The following is a 23,757-nucleotide window of genomic DNA, read 5'->3' as shown; positions in this document are numbered from 1 at the left end:
CGTGTCTGTCTGTCTGTCTGTCTGTCTCTCTCTCCCCACTCTTCCCTCTGGGCCCATCCTGTGCTTCTGCCATTTGCCCTCCAAGCCCTTCCTCCTTTTTCCCCTGCTCTGGTCTGTGTTGCAGGAGCCGCCCCCTGCAGGCTGCAGTTTGCAGGCTCCCAGATCAGCTTTGGCCAAGGGGAGGCCCTGGAAGGAGGCATTGTGGAAAGACCAGGCTATTTCTCCCCAACAAAAGTCTCTGACTGCATCTCTGCTTTCGTTCTGTGGTTCCAGTCCTGTTAGTGTTCCCCGCTCCCGGGCCCTAGCCACTTCCTGCCAGGGACCTTCCAACCTAGGGGTCAAAGTGGCTTCTCGAGGCTGCTAACCTCTGAGTTGCACTATGTTTCCCAGAGGTTCCTGGTTCATCCATCACTTTTGCAGCCCCGTCATCTTTATGAACATCTCTGTTTTATTTTTTTTTTAATCTTATTTTACTTTTTTAAAAAAGATTTTATTTATTTATTAGACACAGAGAGAGAGATCACAAGTAGGCAGAGAGAGAGAGAGAGGGTGCGAAGCAGGCTCCCTGCTGAGCGGAGAGCCAGATGCGGGGCTCCATCCCAGGACCCTGAGATCATGACCTGAGCCGAAAGCAGAGGCTTAACCCACTGAGCCACCTAGGCACCCCTGAACATCTCTGTTTTAAAATAAACACTCAAAGTGGTTTTTGTTTCGAGACAAGACGTTACTAATATCTGTTTTGTTACCCTGTTAGCTGTTACGTTTCACACAGCCAAACTGTTCTACAAATCCTAACCCCCCACCATCTCCCTTTAGTCTAAGTATTGATTTTCATGTCACAGCCTTGGTAACTTCTTTAGAAAATTCCTTTTTGTTTCCTAAAATCTCGGAAAAAGGACGATATAATTCTGTGAGACCCAAAAGGGCAACGGTAGGATCTAGTTTCATTCATTCCAACAAACACGTACTTGGTTCCCAGCATTCATTCATTCATTCATTCGACAAATATTTATCGAGCACCCATTATTTTCCAGGCACTGTTGAAGGACCTGGGGATACAGCAGTGAACAAAACAAACTCTTTGCCTTCGTAGAGTCTATATTTTAGTGAAGGGAGACAATGAACAAATAAGTAAATAAACCTGTAGTGTATCAGGTGGTATTAAGAGCTATAGAGAAAATACTTAGCTAAGCATAAGCAAAAGGGTGGGGAGTGCCGAGGAGGACTGGAGTGAAGTGAACAGGAGAAAGAGTAACAGAGATGAGGGAGGAGAGAGAGGAACAGGGAGGAAGTAGCCTATAAAGCAGTGGAGGTCAAAGTGAGAATGTGGGCTTCTACCCTGAGGTGGGGACCACTGGCGGGTTGTGAACAACTGAGTGCCATGCTCTGGCTTACGTTTTTTAAGGACTGCAACACTGCAAATAGACAAGAGGAGGTAAGGATGAAGGTAAGGAGACCCATATAGAAACCCGGGAGGCTAGAAGAGCAGTGACCTGGGGAAAACTGATAATGGCTTGAACCAGGGTGGACATGGGGGAGATGGCCACATGAGGTTGGAATCTGAATATATTTTACAGGTAGCGTCGACAGGATTTGCTGATACAGAATACAAAAGAAGGGATCATAGACAACTCTGCTTTTAGATTCGGGAAACTGAGAGAATGCACTTACCATTTATTAAGATGGGGAAGACTATGGGAGGAAGGAGTATGGAAGGGAAGGTCAGAAGGAAGTCTGTCTGTCCAGGGGCACCTGGGTGGTCAGTCGGTTAAGCGTCTGCCTTCGGCTCAGGTCATGATCTTGATGTCCTGTGATCGAGTCCCGCATCAGGCTCCCTGCTCCGTCAGGAGTCTGTTTCTCCTTCTCCTTCTGTTCCCTCCCCCCAGCTTGTACTCTCTCTCTCTCTCTCATAAATAAATAAAAGTCTTTAAAAAAAAGCAGTAAAACTGTTTTTGGACATGTTGAGTTTGAGATGTCTGCCAGCTTGAGGTGTCAAGCAGGCCACTGGGTATGAGTGAGTCTGTCTTGCTGGGAGAGGCCTAGGTTGGAGATGGAAAACAGAGAGTCATCAGAGAACAGCTGGTGCTTCATGTCATCTGACTGGGTGGGATCACCTGGAGCTTCAGTGCCAACAAGACGAGAGAGGTCTGAGGACTGACGGCTGACTTAGACGTCAGGAAAATGTAGAAGCAGCAGAAGACAGGGCTGGGAAGGTGGTGTGTATGCGTATGTGAGTGAGAGGAGAGAGACTAAACAACCCTATGGGTGACTGCTGTCTGTGTCCTGCCTGTCTCTAGGTTGGGTAACTCTGGGTTTGTGTGGCAAAGGGAAGACACACGGACTCTGAACCCACAGGCCAAGCTCCAGGCCAGCAGCAGGAGTTCAGTGAGCTTCCCAAGACGTGTTCACAAACTCAGTTCATTAATCCCTCCAAGAAGACCCCGTAATTTGAATTCAGTGTAGTCCCCAAGAACACCCTGCTGTCCTGAGCCCAGTCACCTCCCCTGGACATCCTGACAGTCAGAGGCAGCACGTCTCCCAAGAAGCCCCCTGCTGGAAGCCATGAGTGTCCAGAGAGCCTCTGCAGCCTGAACGGAGTGCATTTCCCAAAAAGGTCCCACAGCCTCAGTGCAATCCTTTCACTAGGATGACCTCAGAGCCTAGGTTCTAAGAATTTCTCAAATGTTCCTGCAGCCTGAGTCCAAAACATTCCAGAAAAAGTTTTTTACAATCAGAATCTCTCTATGCCCTATGCCTAAGAACCCCCCACTCCATGGCCTGATTTCCAGAGTTCATGGTACCCCTGATCTCCATTACCCCAGGCTCACCCCTCAGGCTCTAAGTTACCAAAACCCAAGTCGTTAGGACAGTTGAAGCTAGGAGTCCTTTTCCTCAGTTAAGGAAGGAAGCTGGGTCTCTCACCCTACTAGTTACCTTGACAAAGGCCTCTGCCCCTTGTTGGCAGTCTCGGGTCCCCACTAGGAGATCCTCAGGGGTACCCACAGGCAGATCAGGATACAGGCTCAGGATGGCCGGAAAGAAGGATCCTAGGCAAGAAGGATGAGTCACCACCCTAGTCGCTCTGTCCCTCTCTCTTCTTTCCCCGGTTCTGCAGAATTGCTGGGCACAACTTCCAAGTCATGCTTCTTGAATGGATTCCAGAGTGGGTGGAAGAAACAGGGGAGAGGATGTGGAAAAGGAGTCCCAGATCACCCTAACAGAGACCAGCGTGTTTGCAGGGAGCTGCCAGAAGCCTCTGATGTCAGAGAGCTCTGCAACACCACCCCCCAGGAAGAAGTTTTGAGCTGAGTGGGCCAAGGGCTCTGCTCTCAGTCTGCTACAGAGAGCAGAGAAATGCTCATTCAAAACCATTCCTGACCCCCTTCATGCATGGATATTTAACCTGATCACAACAGGGACTCGGATGGATTTTTAGCAGGTAAGGACAAGATCGCAATTGGTTTTTTGTTTTGTTTTGTTTACATACGGGTTTTTGCAATAATCCACTGGCTAGTGACCTGGGGAATGGTCTTGAAATGGGGAATCAGAAGTAGAGTGTGCAAGTAACAACGAAGTGGTTATGCTTGCGCAGGCCAGAGATGAGGAAAGATTAGACGGGGTAGCAGGGGACCTGCTGGAGGAATAGAGGTATGTAGGAGGATGTGTTAGGAGGCAGGATAACCAGGTCTTGGTGATGGTTTGCCTGTCTAGGGAAAGGGCAAGCATTTAGTTAGCAAATACTTATTAGGTATCTCCTATAGCCAGAAACAGTTCCAGGTGTTTAAATATAGGGTTTTTAAAAAAAAAAAAAAAAAGGAAGGGAACAAGGTCTCTGTCCTGGTAGTGTTCACATTTGAGGGAATGACTCCAGGTTTCTGCCTCTGGTGCCTCGGGGGTTGATGGGGCTTGTTACTGAGTTGGGGACAAGGGCAGAGCAACTGACTCAGACCTGGAGAGGATGCTAAGTTCCACGTTAGACATGGTTCATGGGAGGCCCTTGTGGAATGACCAAAGAGGATGGCCACGTCCAGTGGAGGCCAGAGCTCAGATGGAAGGTCTGGCCTGCCAGGAGGTGTAGGTTAGGCACTGGTTGCACACAAGGCTGTCTGGGGCAAGAAGAACAGTGAGCAGAACTCTTGTGACCAAACTCTGAGGAACCCCAGCCACTAAGGGCAGGGCAAAGGGAAGGAGGTAGAGGAATGGTCAGAACTGGGAGGATCATAAAAATAGGATGCCACGGGGCGCCTGCATGGCTCAGTTGGTTGACCGACTGCCTTCGGCTCAGGTCATGATCCCGGACTTCCAGGATCGAGTCCCGCATCCAGCTCCCAGCTCCCTGGGGAGTCCGCTTCTCCCTCTGACTTCCTCCTCTCTCATGCTCTCTCTCACTCATTCTCTCTCAAATAAATAAATAAAATCTTTAAAAACAAAATAATAATATGATGCCATGGGAGCCATGAGAAAAGCCAGCACAGCCGCCGAGAGGGGCAGCCATTGCATATGGTCACTGGGGGTCACATCAGAGGAGCCAAGGGACTGCATCTCGGTATGCTGGGGAATAACAAGGAATGAGCAAGCAGAGACAGTGGTGGGTCCTTCTTTCACACAAAGTTTGGCCGGGAAGGTGGCTTCTTCATGTCCTCAAAGGAGAACCATGATAGGCACAAAGGAGAACACAAGTTAACTTGTTCAAGGTCAAATGGGAAGGTCAGGTGAGGAGCCTCAAGGGGCCAGAATGTACTCTGTTATTTCCCCGGCTGGCTCCTGTAGGCACTATCAAACCCACCTTCCAGCCACCCTGCCCTGCTTACCTCTAAGGAACTTCTCTGCCTCAGTAGAAGGCCACATGACAGACACCCTGGGAAGAGCTCAGCTTTCAAAGTTGGCCGAATTAGAGTTAGGTTTGCAACTCTACCTGGCCACTTCCTCACCGAGTAACTATGGGTAAATTTGTTAGCCTTACTCAGACTCAATTTCCCATTTATGGGTGTCTTCACAGATATTCAATGACATAACATCATGAATGTAATGAATGCCTCTGAACTGCGTGCTTAAAAATGCTTAAAATGAGGGGCACCTGGGTGGCTCAGTGGGTTGAAGCCTCTGCCTTCGGCTCAGGTCATGATCTCAGGGTCCTGGGATCGAGTCCCGCATCGGGCTCTGTGCTCAGCAGGGAGCCTGCTTCCCTTTCTCTCTCTCTGCCTGCCTCTCTGCCTACTTGTGATCTCTGTCAAATAAATAAAATCTTTTAAAAAAATGCTTAAAATGATAAATTTTATGATATATGATATATATATATAACTACAATTTTATAAGATTAATAATATACAAAAAAACATTAAAGGGTGCACTTTATTTTATTTTTTTTAAAAGATTTTATTTATTTATCAGAGAGAGAGAAAGAGAGAGAGAGGGAGAGAGCGCAAGCACAGGCAGACAGAATGGCAGGCAGAGGGAGAAGCAGGCTCCCTGCCGAGCAAGGAGCCCGATGTGGGACTCGATCCCAGAACGCTGGGATCATGACCTGAGCCGAAGGCAGCTGCTTAACCAACTGAGCCACCCAGGTGTCTCTAAAGGGTGCACTTTAAATGGGTATATGGCACAGTATGTGAAATCCATCTCCATAAAGATGTTAAAAAAGCATTAATGGGCAGATTGAGTTAGTACCTGTGACGTGATATTTAGAAATTGCACCAACTTACCACCAAAGTTAAAGTTTATTTATTTATATATACTACCCTTTATACACAGAGTTTAACACTGGATTTTTTATTCTAGGTGTTATAATCAAAGGGGCTAAGACCTCCAAGTAGGAAGAACTTCAAAGATATCTTGACAGGTCCCTCAGATCCTGAGTTTGGTCCTGGTTTTGGAGGTTGTTAACCACCACCAGCAAAGCTCACATGAGAATACCAAGCTCTGGACAATCCAGGCCTGGGATCCAGAGTCTTGAGAGACTGACTAAAAAACAGGAAAGCGGGCGCCTGGGTGGCTCAGTGGGTTAAAGCCTCTGCCTTCGGCTCAGGTCATGATCTCAGGGTTCTGGGATCGAGTCCCGCATCGGGCTCTCTGCTCTATGGAGAGCCTGCTTCCTCCTCTCTCTCTGCCTGTCTCCCTGCCTACTTGTGATCTCTGTCTGTCAAATAAATAAATAAAATCTTTAAAAAAAAAAAAAAAAAAAAATAAAAAAAAAAAAAAAAAAAAAATAAAAAACAGGAAAGCCATCTGATTCACTTACAGGGGGCGTGCATGGAGGGTCCTGGGGCAAGACCTGCTGCTCACTAGGTGCCTAGCAAGCAGAGGAAGAACACAGGGTGCTCCGTGTTTGTCCGCTACCTCCTTCTGACAATCACACCCAGGTTTCATTGGCCCTGTTCATTCTATCATAGTAAAAGAGAAGCATAAGCAAAGTAATGCATTAAAAACATTTGACATTTTTTCTTTTCACTAATTTGGCCTCCTATAAGGCCAAAGTTACATTTGTTTTTGTGAAACACCTGTATCTGCATAGTTTATTATCTCATTAGTTTTTCAAGATTTTATTTTATTTTATTTTTAAAGATTTTATTTATTTATTTATTTGGCAGAGAGTGAGAGAGAGACAGTGAGAGAGGGAACACAAGCAGGGGGAGTGGGAGAAGGAGAAGCAGGCTTCCCACTGAGCAGGGAGCCCAAAGTGGGACTTGATCCCAGGACCCTGGAATCATGACCTGAGCTGAAGGCAGATGCTTAACCGACTGAGCCACCCAGGCACCCCTAAGATTTTATTTTATTTTTTAAGGAATCTCTTCACCCAACATGAGGCTTGAACTCATAACCCCAAGATCCAGAGTTGCACACTCCACCAACTGAGCCAGCCAGGCACCCCTATATCTTCACAGTTTAAAAAGTCCAGTTGGGGGGCGCCTGGGTGGCTCAGTGAGTTAAGCCACTGCCTTCGGCTCAGGTCATGATCTCAGAGTCCTGGGATGGAGTCCCGCATTGGGCTCTCTGCTCGGCAGGGAGCCTGCTTCCTCCTCTCTCTCTCTCTCTCTGCCTGCCTCTCTGCCTACTTGTGATCTCTGTCTGTCAAATAAATAAAATGTTAAAAAAAAAAAAAAAAAGTCCAGTTGGGGACACACGTGTGGCTCAGTTGGTTAAGTGTCTGCTTTCAAGTCAGGTCATGATCCCGGGGTCCTGGGGTCGGGCTCCCTGGTCAGTGCGAAGTCTGCTTCTCCCTCTACCTCTCCCCACGGACTTTCTCACTTGTTCTCTCTCTCTCATTCTCTCATATAAATAAATAAATTTTTAAAAAAATAATGAAGAGTCCAATTGTTCTTCAAAGTGTGTCAGAAAAAACATCAGTCCCCCCATTCCTGCTTTTACTTTCTACAGGAAGCCCCATTTTCAATTCTCTTCATGGGTGCTATTTCTTTTTCATATCGACAGCTTCCTGATATTGTACAGATGAAAAGACAGCTGTAGGAAGTTCAAGGAAGGGACCCCAATTTTGATTGCTATAACAGAAATGCAAATACTATATCCTAGTCTCTTTACCACAGCTCATTGGTTCATATTGCTCTACAGATTGTAAAACATTTTCTCCCATATTACACCATTTCTTTAAAAAAGAAAACTATCATCCTCTAAATTATGGTAAAATACACATAATATAGAAGTATCATTTTAAGTGTTTTTGAGTGTATGGTTCAGAGGCATTAAGTTCATGCATGTTGTTGGGCAACCATCATGGTCATCCATCTTCAAAACCTTTTTATCACCCCATAATGAAACTCCACACCCATTAAGCAATAACTCCCATTCCTCTCCCTCACTCCATTCCCGGTAACCATTATTCTAATTTTTTTCTCTATCAATTTGATGGTTGCAAGCACGTCATATAAGTGGAATCACACAATACTTGCCCCTTTGTGTCTGGTTTATTTTAAAAAGTATAAGGGTTTCAAGTTTCATCAATGTTATAGCATGTACTATATTCACTTCTTATTTAGGCTAAATAGTAGTCTGTTGTCCGTAGATACAACATTTTTAAAAAATTAATTTATCTGTTGATGGACATTTGGGCTACTTCTACCTTTGGGCTATTGTGAATAATAATGCTGTGAACATGGGAGTACCAACATCTCTTTGAGTCCCTGCTTTCAGTTCTTTGGGGTATATACCCAGAAGTACAATCGCTGGATAGTTTGGTAACTCTATGTTTAATTTTTTGAGGAAGACACCTCTTTGTTCCAACAATAGTTCTGTGATAGAGATAAAGCAGGTCCTAAGACAAGTATTCCCATCAACAAGGCAGGACACCTGGTGACTTGCCCACCTGTGTCAAAGCTTGTTCAAGGGTGGAGCTGGAATTTGGTCCTCTTACTGTAAGTCTAGGTTTCTCTCCACCATGTTGTGTTGCATATTGTATTGGTTTTCTTCAGATGAAAGCACCCAACCAGCTGTCTCAAATAAGTATTTCTTTTCCTCCAGAGAATGAAAAAGATTTTTCATTCATATAGGCTACCACCCTTTGTTTGCAATCATCATTAGCATTTGCCATTGGCACATGAACTCTCCATTACAGTTCCCAAATTAGATCTCATGTCACTTTCATCTAGACCAACTCTGTGAAGGGATGTAGGGGGTCTCATCAGCACTTTGGGAAAAAGAGTGTATATTTGCAAAGATTCGTGCCTATGCTGTGTTAGCCTTTATGTCCAGGCCCCAATTTTGGGTCCTCTCTACTCTGGAACAACTACTTTAATAGAACTCGTGGAATTGAAATAGCAATTTTCAAGCAGTTGCCACACCCCAGGAACTGCACCAAGGGCTTTGCACATGTCATTGAATCTACTAGTAACATCCCAAGAGATGGGAAAGATCTCCCTTTTCTAGATAAAGAAGCAAGGCAAGAAGAGATCAAGCTACTGGCCTGAGAGAATGCCCAGGATTTGATGGTGCCAATGCCGCGTCACTATTTCCCTAACTTCACAACACCTCCTTCCCAAGGATGTGGTTTCATACCCTATCTGGCCACTATGTGAAACATCCTAATCTAACATCATGAGATTAGTGGGAACAGAAGTCTTTTAGAATGGATGACTTTTTCCCTCTTTTTCTGCTTCACGTTCAGACTTCATTTTTAATTGGTAGAATTTCCTCCTTCTCATTTCCTTAGACCCTCTTCTATAGGACCAGACACTTGAGTCCTAGTTATTTGTGACTCTTTTTAATTTACATTCCTTACCCAGGGTAATAATAAGGTGCTATGGAGCTCCCATGGGTCCTGGTATGTAATAGGTGACCATGACCTTTAGGTCTCTGGGCTAAAACCTGTGTTCCTGTTTAGCCAGTTCTCACTGATCTGTGTTGAAAGAATTAATAAGTACATGAAAATAAAATTGACACTCAACAATATCTTTTTGTCTTCCATCTACCCAATTTTAACTCTCCTCAGTGTTCTCTGCTTCAAAACAGTAGGGGCAGGGCATGGAGACAATGGGGGTGAGGGGCTGAGAAGGAGGAAGGAGGCAAATAGGATACAATTAAAAGTTCAAGTCCTAAGTTGAAATCCTGATTCAGTCATTTGCCACGCGGCCTTGGGCAAGTCACTCAAACTCTCTGAGTTACATTCCCCTCACTTGTGAAAAGAGAATAACAACCCCTGGCTCCTGGGGTGGTCCTGATGATTAACTTACATCATGGGTGTGAGGTGTGAAAGTGAGAGAAGTTGCCAGTACGCAGGAGACAACAGAGGAACATTTCATGGGTAAACAAGTGAATGAAAGACCCAGAAAAAAAGTATACAATAGAGAGTCTATTTAAAGAAGGGCAATTTAAAAAATTTTCGTGCTATGCATATTATCTTTTAGGGCTATAAATGGCATTAAGCAATAAACGAGGTATGTCAATGAACAGTTATGACTCACAGTAGAAATGCCAAGCCTTTAAAACCTAACAGCCAATTACTGGATCTAGCATCAAAGCACACCAAAGGACTTTAAAAAATTCTCATAGTCTTGGATATGACAGAGTCGCTGTGTGTGGGATAATGCCCTTGATGCCTAATAAGATTCTGAACAATCGCAGTGGAAAATTTTTCTTTTCCATAGCATCAAGTGAGAACCCTATGTCTTATATCTGGATTAGGGCCAATCAAGACATCAGGGTCTAAATGATTTCGGTGATTTCAGCCCTAAAGATTGTAGCCAAATCCCAAAGGCTACATACAGTCTCTTAGTTTCTCCACTAAGGGGCTAGAGTTGGCCTAGACCCTTCCAACCTCTTCTCTGAGGCCTTAGAGCTCCTCGCTGCTGCTGGTCCCTACCCTTTTCCTCTGGGAGGAAACTCCGCAGTCTCCCAAAACCCCAGCTGGATACTCAGGCCTGACTTCAGCTGGGTTCTCCATCCTCGCAGTCTGAGGTGCTGTCCAGATGCTGAGAGTTGAGAGCCTCTGCTGCCTCCCAGAATACCACAGGAGCTGTCCAGCGTGGGATCTGGGAAGGGTCTCGGAGCTTAGGCAACACCTTCACAGCCCAGGACCCAGAGCCTCTGAGCCAAGGAGAGCCCATGGAGGCCACATCCATATGCAGAGAAGGAAACTGGAGCCCAGAGAGGACAAGGGCTGGCTCAGGGACACTTAGCCCAGCAGCAGACAAAAGCGGGTTTTCTACCTCGGAGTCCAGCACTCCTTCTGCATTGCTGCACTGCGGGCTCTCATCCCCACTATACAGTATGACACACTCATAGACCAATGTCCTTTGGACACATACCTATCATTGACAATGGTGCTCACTTACACAGCCCTTTACAAGGTAGTTTTTACTATTATCTCATTTAATTCGTACCACTACAATGTGACTAGCTACAGTAATACTAACATCATCAACACCATTTTCCAGGTACAGAAACCAAGGCACAGAGACATGTATAGGGGACTGGATACACCAAGAGGGGTGGGTCAGGGAAGGCTTCCCAGAAGAAGAGACATCTGAGCCAGACTGGTGAAGAAGATGTTGACTAGGAGGATGAAGGAAGGGGAAGGGCTCTGTAGGTTAGAGGGACCAGTAGGCACAAAGACCTGGAATTATTGGGTGGGAAGAGAGAAGTGAAGAGGAAACGCAGACAAAGACAGAGAACAGCATGGCAGGATCATGAGGGTGAGGTCAAAGTTGTAGGCAAGTAGAGGCTGGGTACTGCCTTACACAGCCATCCCCAAAGGCTCCCTCTGTGGGAAGATATCCAGTAGTCTGGGGGCAACAGATGGTCTGTACCCCAGCCCAGAGTGCCTTGTAGCAGAGCTTGCCTGAGCGTCTTCCCCGAGGGTGCTCCAAAGAGTGCACGGTTCACTACACTGTGAGTCCTCCTCAGTAAGAATGACATTGATCCTGCTGGGGTCTCCCTCTTCCCTGCCCAGGAGCCTAGTCACCGGCTGCAGCCCCATCATGATAGAGGCTCAAGGACCTGGTCTTCTGTGGACTGCGCAGGGAGGGGATGGAGAGGGAAGAAGGATGGTTGATTAGGCGCTGAGCAGGAGCACATGTTGCTGTGTTGGACTTGCCACTAGATGGGGTATAACAAGGGAATGAAGGGCATCTGCATTCCCCGAACATGCACTGGGTACTTGACTCCACTCCCAACACTATAAATATGCTGTTTTACTTAATCCCTTAACTTGCATTTTGCAGTTAAGGAAACAGACTAAGAGAGGTGAGCCGATTCTCATGACTGATTTCTGGAAAGTAGACTATCTTATTAGCCATCAGAGTAATAAAATAATACGCCATTCTTCCTGCCTCCAGAAATATAAGAAGGGACCACTGAGCCTATCCCTCAAATCTAATAAGTTCTAAACAGCCTGGTTGCTATCTCAAAGCTCCAGGCAGAGGAAATGAACGTGATTGTTTTTATTTTTTTTTAAGATTTTATTTAATTATTTGAGAGAGAGAGAGAGAGAGAGAGAGAGAACATGAACAGGGGGAGGAGCAGAGGGAGAAGGAGAAGCAGAGCTGAGCAGAGAGCCGGCCACTGGGCTCAACCCAGGGACACCGGGATCACAACATGAGCTAAAGGCAGACTCTTAACCAAATGAGCCACCCAGACGCCCCCACATGATTGTTTTTAAAGACATCTGTGGCAGGAGGTAGGAGGATACCTAGATCAGAGATACACTGTACTTGGATATGCTCAAGCTAACCTTTCTATGCCCTTACCTACTGAAAGTATCATAAACACCTTTTCCCAGGGCTGCCCATTCTGACATTAGCCTGATGACATCAGCCCTTGATCACCCAGGCAAATTATTATAGAATGCCGAGGAATCAGCTGGGGCCACAGACAAAAAGGGGTCATGGAGGAACTGAATGTCTCAAGAATGCTGGAAAACCAGAAAGGAGAGGACACCAGGCCCAAATAATGAATGCCCAGAATTATAACCTAGGGTTTGGAAACATATACATACCACGCCAGCCATGTTCCCTCTGCCCTTACTCTTCTCTTCTGTCTAAGCCCTATCTATCCTTGAAAGCACAGCTCTGGCTTCCCCTCCTCCAGGAAGCCACATGCGGCCACCCCTTTCCCCACTGATCTCTAGGCCCATCCCTAGATTCTCAAAGGGCTTACAGGCTGTTGTGCACAGCATAGCACTTCTGGTTACTAAGCTCTGCCTTTTACAGCCACGGTCATGTAACATTTGGCTCTACCACTGCACTGCACGTTCTTAGAATTAGCTAGAAAGTTTATGTTCCCCTCAATTCCAGGCACACTGTAAATAGAGAGCTTCCTTGGCTTAATGATAGTGTTACATCCCAATTAATCCACTTCTGTAATTTGAAAATATTGTAAGTCAAAAATGCATTTAACACACCTAACTTAATGAACATGAGCACTTAGCCTAGCTTTGCCCAGCCAAAACGTGCTCAGAACACTCGCAGTAGCCCACAGCTGGGCGAAATCATCTAACACACAGCCTATTTTAAACTAAAGTGTTGAATAGGCCTAGTAACTTGTTGAATACTGTGCTGAGAGTGAAAAGCAGAATGGTTGAAATGTATCAGTTGTTTACACTCAAGGTCACATGGCTGCTTGGGAGCTGTAGTGGGCTGCCACTGTGACAGAGAACTGTGCACATAGAGCTAGCCCAGGTAAAGATCAAAATTTAAAATTTGAAGTATAGTTTCTATGAGATATGTGTTACACTTTGTACCATATAAAGTCGAAAAATCGTAAGTTGAATCATCATAAGTTGGAGGCCATCTGTAAATATTTATTGGCTTGCATACACAGTAAGCACTCCATAAATAACTATAGGTTTGGTATCAAATAGATGCTTAATCAACACCTATTGGTTTGGTTTGTAAAAGGTGCTCGATAAATGCCTGTTAGTTTGGTACACAGTAGGAGTTCAATAAATGGTTGGCTTGACCTAATAGATTTTCTGGGGGTCTCTCCTTTTCTCAAAGATTTTACTTATTTATTTGAGAGAGAGTGAAAGAGTAGAATGGGGGGGGGGGTCGGCAAAGGGAGAAGGAGATGAAGACTCCCTGCTGAACAGGAAGCGTGATGAGGACTCGATCCCAGGCCCCGGGGATCATGACCTGAGCCAAAGGCAAACACTTAACCGACTGAGCCACCCCGGGGCTCCTCTTTTTATTTTTTATTTATTTATTTATTTAAAGTAAGCTCTATGCCCAATGTGAGGCTTGAACCCACTGATCCTGAGATCAAGTGTCACAAGGCTCCCCAGGGTATCTTCTATGATGAGAACTAGTTAAGCTGATTGGGGCACCAGCCAGCCAATGGGAAGCTGAGCTGGGTTCAGAAGGACAGCTAGGATAGGAAAGCTCCCCAAAACAGGCCAAAGTAGGGAGTGAGCTGGTGGGAAAAATCCAAGCCAAATTCTTAAGTGGGACTCACAGTCTGGAGGGCCCAGATAGAAATATCAGAAATATCAGATTCTAAGAGGCACCTCTAATGACTTTCAACAGCACTTACTCAGGGTTCTTCCCTAATTTCATCTCCCAAAGTAGCCCTGCCCTGCCCTGCCCTATTGATTTCAGGAGCGCTACCCTATTTTATTTCATTCTTAGCATTTACACTACTTGGCATTATCAACATCACTACCATTTCCCACCACACCCAGCACCCATTCCATCTCCCCACTAGAATGTATACTCTAGGGAGATTTTCTTATGCATTGATACTCGCCTTATTCTCCAACATAACCCCATCCTTGCTGGAAGTGTGTCAGCACATAGTAGGTGGTCAGTAAATATTTCTTGAGTGAATGGCTGAATAAACTGAGAGAAGCCAGAAGAGAGGAAATCATTAGGAAGTGGATTCAAACAGATCTGGATGGGAATTAGCAAATGTCTGGCCTTTGGCTATAATCGCCCATAGCCTGTGTTTTCTACCTTCTTTTGTGGGACTGCAGGTGCCAATGATGGTAGTGTCTGGTTGTCTTAAAGGGACAGAGAGGCTGAGGGAAGAGACGGTCAGCCTATCCCTTGAACATTTCTTCTGACCTCTAACAAGGTAATACAATGGCTCCCTATCTTATCCTTAGGGAGCCTTATAGGATTCTCTCTAGTGGACGATATGAATACATCTCACGAAGTACAGCATGCTCATTTTGTTATGCAAATGATAACTAGTAAATCTGGGCCATTATTCAACATACGTTCATTTCCCTCCCCTTGCAGTGGTGTATACTCACTTCCCTGCTCCCTCGATGCTGGGCTTGGCCAACGTGTGTCTTGCTTTAGCCAATGATACATTATTGAAATGATGTAGACAGGGGCTTTCTAGATACTTGTACACTTCGGGCTCTGGTGACCTGGAAAGAGAAGCAAGTCCTAGCTAGCTGCTATCCCTTCAGCCAGAGTCCCAAAATGAAGACACATGGAATAGACCTGAACCAAAGCCTGCAGTAAGGAGCTGGGCTGACCTGCCAGAGCAGCCCGGCCAAGGCCAGCCCACATCAGTCAAACTGCAGACCATGAGCATAAGAATAGATCCTTGTGATGTAAGCCACTGGTTCTGGGGCTGCTCTGTTCTGCAGCACTGTTCTGGAAATAGCTGATAAATATGTAATTCATGGTCACTGTAGAAAAAACATGAGAAAATATAGATAAGTAAGAAAGGAGAGATATAAGCCATCTATGAGCCCATCATCCAGAATACACACTCCTAACATTATAGCACATGGTGTCCAGTATTTATCTATATGCCACATCCATGGGGACCTACCGGAGGCAACTTTTTGTGACCTGTTTTTGCAGACCAACGTATGATGAGCACCTTTCCAAAGCCACAAACATTGCAGTGTTGTCTCATTGTCTTGCCAACCCCTGGCAAGGCAGGCTCAGAAAGGCAACCTGATTTTGCCCGAAGTCACACCTCTGGGAATCCTCCCAGTCCCCTGTGACTTTCAGTTCAGAGCTCAGTCCACCAGGCAGGTTTCCTCTTGGGACCTCATTAACATTTTTGGCCCCTGGCAAGGTCAGCTCCTAAGGCAACAGTAACAAAAGGAAACTTTATCTTATCTGGAAGGAGAACCAGAGTGCTAGGTTCCCCCCATTCGCAAGATTCCCTGGGCTGGAACAGAGCCCTGCGGCCGGCCTCCCATCACCTGTGTCCTGGGGGATTGCTATTTCCTCCCTGGGGTAGAAAGAGACAAGGGCAAGTGGTCAGGGAGTCTTTTTTCAGTGGAGCCTGCAGCAGACCCATAGGTTTTCAGTGTCATGTGGGTTTGCTAGTCAGTGGGAATGGAGCAGAGGGTAGCTTCAGTTCCTGTAGGAGGGCCAGCCTAGGACCTGCTAGCAAGAACCTGGGAAACCCAGTGAGATAGGCTGCATTCCAGACTACAGACAGCTTCGGGGAGGAAGCTCCATAAGGGGTGTCTGGGTGGCTCAGTCAGTTTAGTGTCTGTCCTCACCTCAGGTCACGATCCCAGAGTCCTGGGATCTAGCCCCACATGGGACTCTGCTCAGCGGGGAGTCTCTCTCTCTCTCTCTCTCTCTCTCTCTGCCTGCTGCTCCCCCTGCTTGTGCTCTCTCTGTCAAATAAATAAATAAAATCTTAAAAAGGATGGGAAAAGCAGCACAGGATGACCCCATCAGAAGCCACACTCACCTAAGCCAAGGGCCGGGACTCAGAGATGGCAGACTTGCCTCCTAGTTGTATGGCCTCAGTTTTCTCATCTTTCAAATTGATGAGGGAGCAGGAGGCTGGCTGAGGACGGAGCAGGGGCTGGCGCCTTGCACCCCCTCTCCACCCACTCCCCTTGGTAATATGTGTGACATTCCTCAGGCACCCCTGACTGCCCTAAAAGAAGAACAAATGGTTAGCTTGCAGAGATCACAGTCCTGTAAGGCAGGAGTCTCCCTTGGTTTGCAAATGTCCTTGAGATTTACAACAAAGAAGTTACCTTATCAATAGCCCAATTTCCAAAGACCCATAACTCAGTTCCTCAAGCCCTAACGTCACCCTCCCCTCCATAAAAAACCGAAGGAGGTGGAGGTAGAAGGAAAAATAAAGTTACATTTCTTCTAAACCGAAATCTCATTAACAAGTACCGTTGATAGCAGGAATGTAACATTCCACCAGGAGACTCCCAATTGTCTTTATGTTAATACCTCACTAGAGGGAAAGTGGCCTTGGCTTGATAGTAACCAGGTCTTCAATATCCTGATACTCTTTACTGATACTCAATAGCCCTTCTGAACACCCCTTTGTCCTCACCTACCCAACTCCTGTGTATATAACCAGCCACTCCACAGGCCCGGGGCAGCAGCTCTTCCTGCCCACGGGTCCTGTCCCCGTGCTTTAATAAACCACCATTTTGCACCAAAGATGTCTCAAGAATTCTTTCTTGGTCATCGGCTCCGGACCTCAGCCCACCGAACCTCACCTAGGTTCTAGAACTTCATCAAAATGGTCGCAGGACCAAATGCCCAGGGGCTGCTTTCTTCTACCATAACAAAGCAGGGCTGCTGGGAGGGTGTTACAGTGAGGCGTGGGACAGGGCTGTAGAACCACGGCTGGAAGTCTGCTCCCAGAACCCTGAGGGGCAGAGGACGTGGGGCCTGCTGGCCTTCAGGGAAAGAGCGAGCCTGGATTTGGGGAGATTCGGGTAGAGAAAGTAGAGCCTACAGAATCCTCGAAAGTTTGCAGAAAGTAGGCTCCAGTCACAGCTTCTCCTGTGATCAGGGTTTTCACTGGAGAAAACACTATATTTGTATTCTTCTTCTTAAGTTGATTTTCTGACCCTAGGTGGGGAAAGAGAAAGAAGGAAAGAAAAGGATGAATAAAAAAAGCCTACTGGGTAGCATGGGGCCAGTGGAAGTGGGTGGGAGGGAGTGCCTCAGACACCAGATGGGACCACTCTGGCCCCCACCCCTGAGAAACCAGAAACTTTGGCGCAAACCCAAGCAATGGTGGAGGACCCTTGCCCCCAAGCCCAGTGGCTCCGATGGCAATGACAGTAAGCCCTCCGGTGGCTTCTCTAGCTGAAGGGCTTCCTTCCTGCCTCCTCCCTTCATCAAGTTGAGTCCAAACCTCTTTACAGAAGGAAGAAGGGATGGAAGATGTAGAGACCTGCCCTGTGACGGAAAGACAGCCGCAGCTTTGGAGCCAGAGAGAACCAACTGGAAATTCCAGCTGTGTGACTTTGTGCAATTTACAGAGCCTCTCTAAGACGTAGTATCCTCACCTGGGAAAGAGAGAAAACACATTTCTAAAAATGGAAAGTATCTCACATCGTGTCTGGCACATCCTGGGTAACAAGTATCACCAAATGGGCCCAGAGAATGAGTGGCAGGGCCAGGATAGAGCCCAGGCCTCAGAGCTCCACACCTTGGCCCTGCTTCTCTCGTCTCGTTGGCAGCCGGGGGCAGCTGGTGCTCTCAGCCCTGGCAGGGAGGGTAGCTGCAGGTTGAGCCTCCTGGGAACCTGCCAGGCACAACCTCTCTCCCTAAGGATTCAGGTCACCAAGGCCACCTCTCTCTGAGGCCTGAGGACAGGGGAGTCACTCTTCATCCAGGCAATGAGGCAGCTCTGCGCAGGCAGCCGTAGGCCCTCTGGAGTCAGTACTCCCTCCAGACCCCAGGAAATGCCACCAGGAGCCTGGCCTGGTGGCTGCTCCCCAGGGACCCAAATCTCCACAGCTTCACAGATCTCCAGATTTCTGAGTGAGCAGGGAAGCGGGGTTCTCTTCAGAGAGCTCCATAGCATACCCGGGTCCCTCAAGCCTCAGCAAAGCTTGAGAGAACAGTGGGGGACTCAGGTTGCAGCTGTGGTGAACCGCTGCCCAGCTGGGAAGCCACCTTCTAGCTCTTTCCCTCCTGCCTATAATTCTTTCATCTCGAAATGCCGGCCACTAAAGGAATGTATTTCCTTCCTTCAGGGGCCCAGCCACATTTGTCCCGCCATCACCCCATCTTTGGCACAATCCCCCGACCTAACCCCTGGCACAGAGCCAGATACATGGTACTCAGCAAATGGGTGTGGAGTCGAGGGGAGAGAAACTGAGCTGGAATCTCGGGGGGTTCTTCAAAGGTACTTCAGGACTCACAGGACCAAAATGAGCAAGGAGAGGTTGGTTGCCAAGACATTTGAGCAATTCAACCTCTACCTTGACTTACCTGACAATATAGATTGCAGTACTGTCTTTCTGTCTGTCTGTCTATCTATCTATCTCTTTATTTTTTTGAGAGAGAAAGTGTGAGAGAGAAAGAGAGCACAAGCCAGCGGAGGGTCAGAGGGAGAAGCAGACTCCCTGCTTAGAAGGAAGCCTGATGAGGAACTGGATCCTGGGACTCTAGGACCATGACCCGAGCCAAAGGCAGTGGCTTAACCAGTGGAGTCACCCAGGCACCTTAGGTTTCAGGGCTTTAAAGAAAAAGCAACCTAGATACAATTATACAAGGGAAAATGTATTGTTCACCATGACTTTGTTCTCATTATACATATAATGCTTATCCCCTGAAGAACATGTTCATGTGTAGAAAGGAAAAGTTCTGTATGGGCATGGTATGCATGTGTATATAATACCACTGTTAATATTTCAGCACATAGACTTGGAGTCATTTGCTAAATATAAACTTTGTTCAAAAGTGTACATCTATGGGCACCTGGGTGGCTCAGTGGGTTAAGCCTCTGCCTTTGGCTCAGGTCCTGATCTCAGGGTCCTGGGATTGAGCCCCACATCGGCCTCTCTGCTCAGCGGGGAGCCTGTTCCCCCTCTCTCTCTGCCAGCCTCTCTGCCTACTTGTGATCTCTGTCTGTTAAATAAATAAATAAAATCTTAAAAAAAAAAAAAGTGTACAGTCTGAAGTGAATTCTTTGTCAGCCATCCAAGGCCCTTAGTGATTTCGCCCCTGAGGCAAAAACAGGAGGAAGGGAGATTTCTGCCATTAGGAATCTGGCTCCTTTGGCATGCTAGCCTTAGACCCTAATGGGTTTGGGGCAGGGATTAGAAAAGGACAGGTGACATCCATCCCCCAGGCAGGGGAGGGAGGGACAAGTGGGGAAGGGGACTTCCCATGAGGGTGACAGGGAATTCCTAGTTATTTAACACCCACCACATGCCAGGCTGGAGGTGGCCGGCGGGTCACAGGGTGCAGACCCTGCTGGTGGACCCCTGCTGGGGGACCCCCACTGCTGAGCCCCGCACACCTACCCACTGCCTGTCCACACGGCCCCCCAGGACACCGCTGCCAGTTACTCACGATGCCACCTGAGTTGCTAAGATCTTTCAGTATGATCCCTCTTCAGGCCTCACGGCAGCCTGTGATTAAGGCAGAGTCCCCGTTTTTTACAATGAGGAAGTCAAGGCCTGAATGATTAAGTCACTTCCCCCAAAGCACTCAGTGGGAATACCTGGAGCCAGGATTCAAATCCCATCTGTTGGAATCCATAGCCTGAGCGCCCCCTCTCTGCTCAAGCCCAGGAACCTCGAGAGGGCCGTTGCGGCAGCCTCTGGGAGCTCCAGAGCTCTTCTGCAGGACTCCTGGCTTCCATTTCCACACCACTCAACTGACGCCAGGCCTGGTGCTGGGCCTCAGATACCTGTAGGTTCCGCTCTTCACAGTGAGGCACCCCATCCCCACCCTCCGCTGTTCCCCTCCCTGAAGGATCAGGAAGCTGTTCACAGGCTACAGACCAGCTGACAATGGGAAAAGCAGAACAAGCCCCAGAGTTGCCACTTCCTTGTCTTGACCTCTTGTCTGGCCTGGGGCCAACTGGGCAGAATGGGTAGGGAGAAAGGTTCTTGGGAACTTTCCAGTGACACCTAGAGGAAAATGCCTTAGCTTTAGGGGAAATTTCCAAAATAAATTGTTCAATTAAATCAACTTTCTGTGGCCCAGGGCCATCCCGGACCACGGACCAGCTGGCAGTATGTGAAACAGAGAGAGGTCACGCTTGGGCCCCTATCTTGGAACGCCCTGGGAAAGAGGATACAATTAACATATTTCAGTCATTTTCATTCTAGTATGAATGAGTTTCGATGCATTTTCCCAGAGCTAAAGGGAAAGCTTAAGCCCGAAATTCTTATGGTGAGTAGGTCCCAATCTGGGAGACTCAGACAGAATGCAGGTTCAAGCCCAGGTTCTTCTACTTGGAGCTGAGTGAACTGGGGCTAATAACCTCTCTCTCTGAATCTCAGTTTCTTCATCCCACAAGCAGAGATTTATAATAAATCCAAGGTTGTCGAGACCATGCATAGCGACCCCTGAGCGAAGATGGACTTAGTCATGGTGTTTGCCTACCTGCACGCCTTCTTCACGGGACCTCAGGCCAGAGAAGGTCGGCCACCTCATAGGTGTTCCAGAACAAGGTCAGAGAATAGCCCCAGTGCCCTGAGCCTCAGGCCAAGTTCTGAGTGACCTGGCTGATACTGAAGCTGGATGCTAGAGCAGGGTTCCAAGTGGGTTATCTGGGACTGGCCTTGACCATTCCTGCTGCAGTGGCCTGTGGATGGACCCACTCTGAACACCTGGATCTGACATGAATGTTGACAACAGCAAAATTGTCTTCACGGAGTGGGGCTGAGGGGATAGGCCTCCCTCACCTCCCTGGGACAGTCAGGGATCTGGAATCCCAGGGGCTTTGCTCCATATTTCCCCCTTGGGTACATGACTCCCCTTTGAGATCACTACAAGCCTTTGTCAGATGTTGGGGGGGGGTGTCCCTGCGAGTGAGGAAAGGGCAGGAGTGGTCACAGACCCTAAGCCTCCACAAGGCAGCCTGGCATGTGGGGAATTTCCTACTGGGGCCAGAGTTAGGTGCTTTGGGTAGGTAGGTAGGGGGTTTGACAGGGCAATCAGAGTAACCACCGCTGAGCGCAGCTTGGTTGCCAGGCTCACTCAGCCCTTGCCCAGCATTTTCTGTGGGTTCTCAGATGTGGACAGACCTCCAGTTTGAGGATCAGGATCATGGGAGATGGCTCAGGGCTGCCCCAGAGCTGGCGGGGACAGGAAGGTGGGGAAAATAGGAGCTGTTGTCCTAGAGGGACAGGGGTTTGGCTCCACTTCCCCTCATGTGTTATTAAAGAAAACAACACAGAATAATCTGACTTTGAACAAATAAACCCAGTATGCCAGCCACAGGCCAGACTGTCCAAGTGAGAAACCCGGAAAAAAACCTGCAGGTCACCATTCTAAAGATGGAGACACTGAGGCCCACATAGGTGTCAGGACTGGCTTGACCTGAGGAACCGGGACTTTAATATCAGTGTCTCCGCTTCCCCATCTATTGTAATTTCCACCCCAGGAAGGGAAGGGTTGTTATCTGAAGGATGGCAGACCCCACATCTCTCCGGCTTACACGTCCTCTGCCCCCTCCTGACCACGGTCCCCATTCAGGACCAGTCACCCAGCATCAAGAGAAAATAAAGCTATTGTCTTTGGAGGTTAGGATGACCAATTTTCTCTCTTTTCAAAGACTCTTCAGTGATAGAGTCAAAACAAAAATCACTTAAAGACTGACTTCTGCTGGGAAGCCCCACAGAGCCTTGTGTGTACCTCATGGACGAGTTCATTTGGTTTGGATAACGGTTTGCATACTTGGGCTCCCTCGCCCCCTGGCCCATAATCCCCTCGAGAGCCAGACGGGGGTCCTGTTGGTCACTGAGCTTTCCCAGCGCTTGCTCACAGTAGGCACGCGATAAACATTTGTTGAATTAAGATGGAAATGCACACAAAGGGTGTCTAAGGTACTATTTTGCTCGTAGGGTGATAGGCACGGACGGCAGGGGCCAGGACCCCGGGTGTTGCTCACAACTGGGTTCCATGAAGTGCTTCAGGAGTCAAGTATTTGAGGGTCAAACAAAATTTCTCAGTTCTCAACTGGCAGACAGAAGGAAAGTGATTTGCATTTCCTGACTGCACTGATTTTCAGGAGGGCGTTCACAACATACTCAACACTGCATGCTGTGAGCTTAAATTCAGAGAACTGGCTGGGGGAACAATGTAGCCATCTCACTTAGGAAGCAGAAGATGTTCCTCCCCTCAGACCTCTGGGTTCCACTTCCGAGCATATCCGCTAGAGAAACTTTCACAGGCCCAAGGAGACAAGAATCTGAACATTCAGTGGGGTAACATTTGTAAAAATAAAAAAGGTCCATCTACAGGAAGGAGACTGAATTGTGGGTCAGTTCAGGTCCTGGAATACTACACAGCAATTCAAATCAACCAGCTAGACCCACATGTGTCAAGAGGGAAACAAATGTTTGTGATGCCAGGCAGAGTCAATGGGGCACAGGCGGGAATTTGAACCCACAGGTCCTGCTGAGCCCTGGCTTAGCACACCTCCCCGAGGCTCTGCTGCTATCTGTGGGGTGGGAGCGCTCTTCCTGGACCAGGCCCCTTATCTAGATTCTTACAGGCAAAAAAGGGCAAGGCAAAAAGCTCTTCTGGAGTCTTTTGGACCTTGTCTTTGGCTCAAGATAATCCACCGGCCAATATGGCACAGTTTGGGGAGGCTCGTTCTGAAATCCTTCAGTATGGTTCAATCAATTTTTCAGAACACACTTGTGTAGCCAATCCCAGCCAAGCCCCTGAAGACCCCCTGTGTCCCTGCCAGGCACCACCAGCATCTCTCCGACCCAGGGTGAGTCCTGACCTGACCCCACAGATGAGGACTGACCGTTGTCTACTTGATGTAAATGCGAACTTACGCCATGTTACCCTCATTTTTAAGGGGCTTCTCCCATCTCCCTGCCTCTCTAGCCCTTCTCTAAACCTCTGTTTGACATGGTCTGTCCCTGGGGGCCTCCAGAAGGCCAAAGCAGAGGCTTATTTTCTTTAGTACCCCTCCCAGGATTCAAGTGGACCAAGAAGGCTGGAGTCCAAGATTGCTGGTGAATTTTCTGGGCCCCAACCCCATGCTAAGAAAAACAAGTCTGTATTTAGCGGGAAGGCAGGCTCACCTCACCCTGCTGTTTGGTTTCCCAAGGGAGGTGTTCCTGCTTCCCTCTCTCTTTTTGACTCCTGCTCCACTTCCTTCGTTTGGAGGACTTCCTCCCCCTTGGGCCAGGCCTCACTGACCTTCTGTCAGCACCTCCTCTGAGGGCCAGGGCCTGGGCGGGAAGCCTGGGAAAGCTGCCCCCGGCTGCTCTTCTGGGGGACTGGAGCCAAGCCTGGCGCAGTCTGCTTTGAGGCTGGTGCGAGCTTGGGAGTGGGGAGGATAAGACCTCCAGGCAGACACAGGGCCAGGTCCTGTTCTGGGATCAGCTCTTGTCACCCAGAAAGCCACAGGGCCTGGGAAAGGTCCCCA

General features: G+C 47.9%; 1 long non-coding RNA gene across 5 annotated transcripts; it reads right to left on the bottom strand.

The window, feature by feature from the left end:
* Positions 1-1,036: 1,036 nt before the first annotated feature.
* On the bottom strand, positions 1,037-20,092 carry LOC309867957. Of its 5 annotated transcripts, none has more exons than XR_014313417.1 (6): positions 16,114-19,319; positions 15,917-16,036; positions 15,229-15,488; positions 14,696-15,082; positions 2,935-3,047; positions 1,037-2,039 (listed from the first exon to the last, which is right to left on the bottom strand). It is a non-coding gene; the product is annotated as an uncharacterized lncRNA (long non-coding RNA). The 5 variants fall into 5 exon arrangements; XR_014313415.1 differs by lacking the exons at positions 1,037-2,039; positions 2,935-3,047 and adding an exon at positions 19,710-19,796 and having other exon boundaries at positions 11,886-14,815; positions 14,927-15,082; positions 16,114-17,692; XR_014313414.1 differs by lacking the exons at positions 1,037-2,039; positions 2,935-3,047 and adding an exon at positions 19,861-20,092 and having other exon boundaries at positions 11,886-15,082; positions 16,114-16,305.
* Positions 20,093-23,757: the final 3,665 nt, after the last annotated feature.

The sequence above is a fragment of the Mustela nivalis genome, assembly GCF_964662115.1.
Source record: "Mustela nivalis genome assembly, chromosome: 6".
Classification (NCBI taxonomy): Eukaryota; Metazoa; Chordata; class Mammalia; order Carnivora; family Mustelidae; genus Mustela; species Mustela nivalis.
The sequence above is the reverse complement of the archived record's forward strand: the minus strand, read 5'-3'. Positions and strand labels throughout refer to the sequence as shown.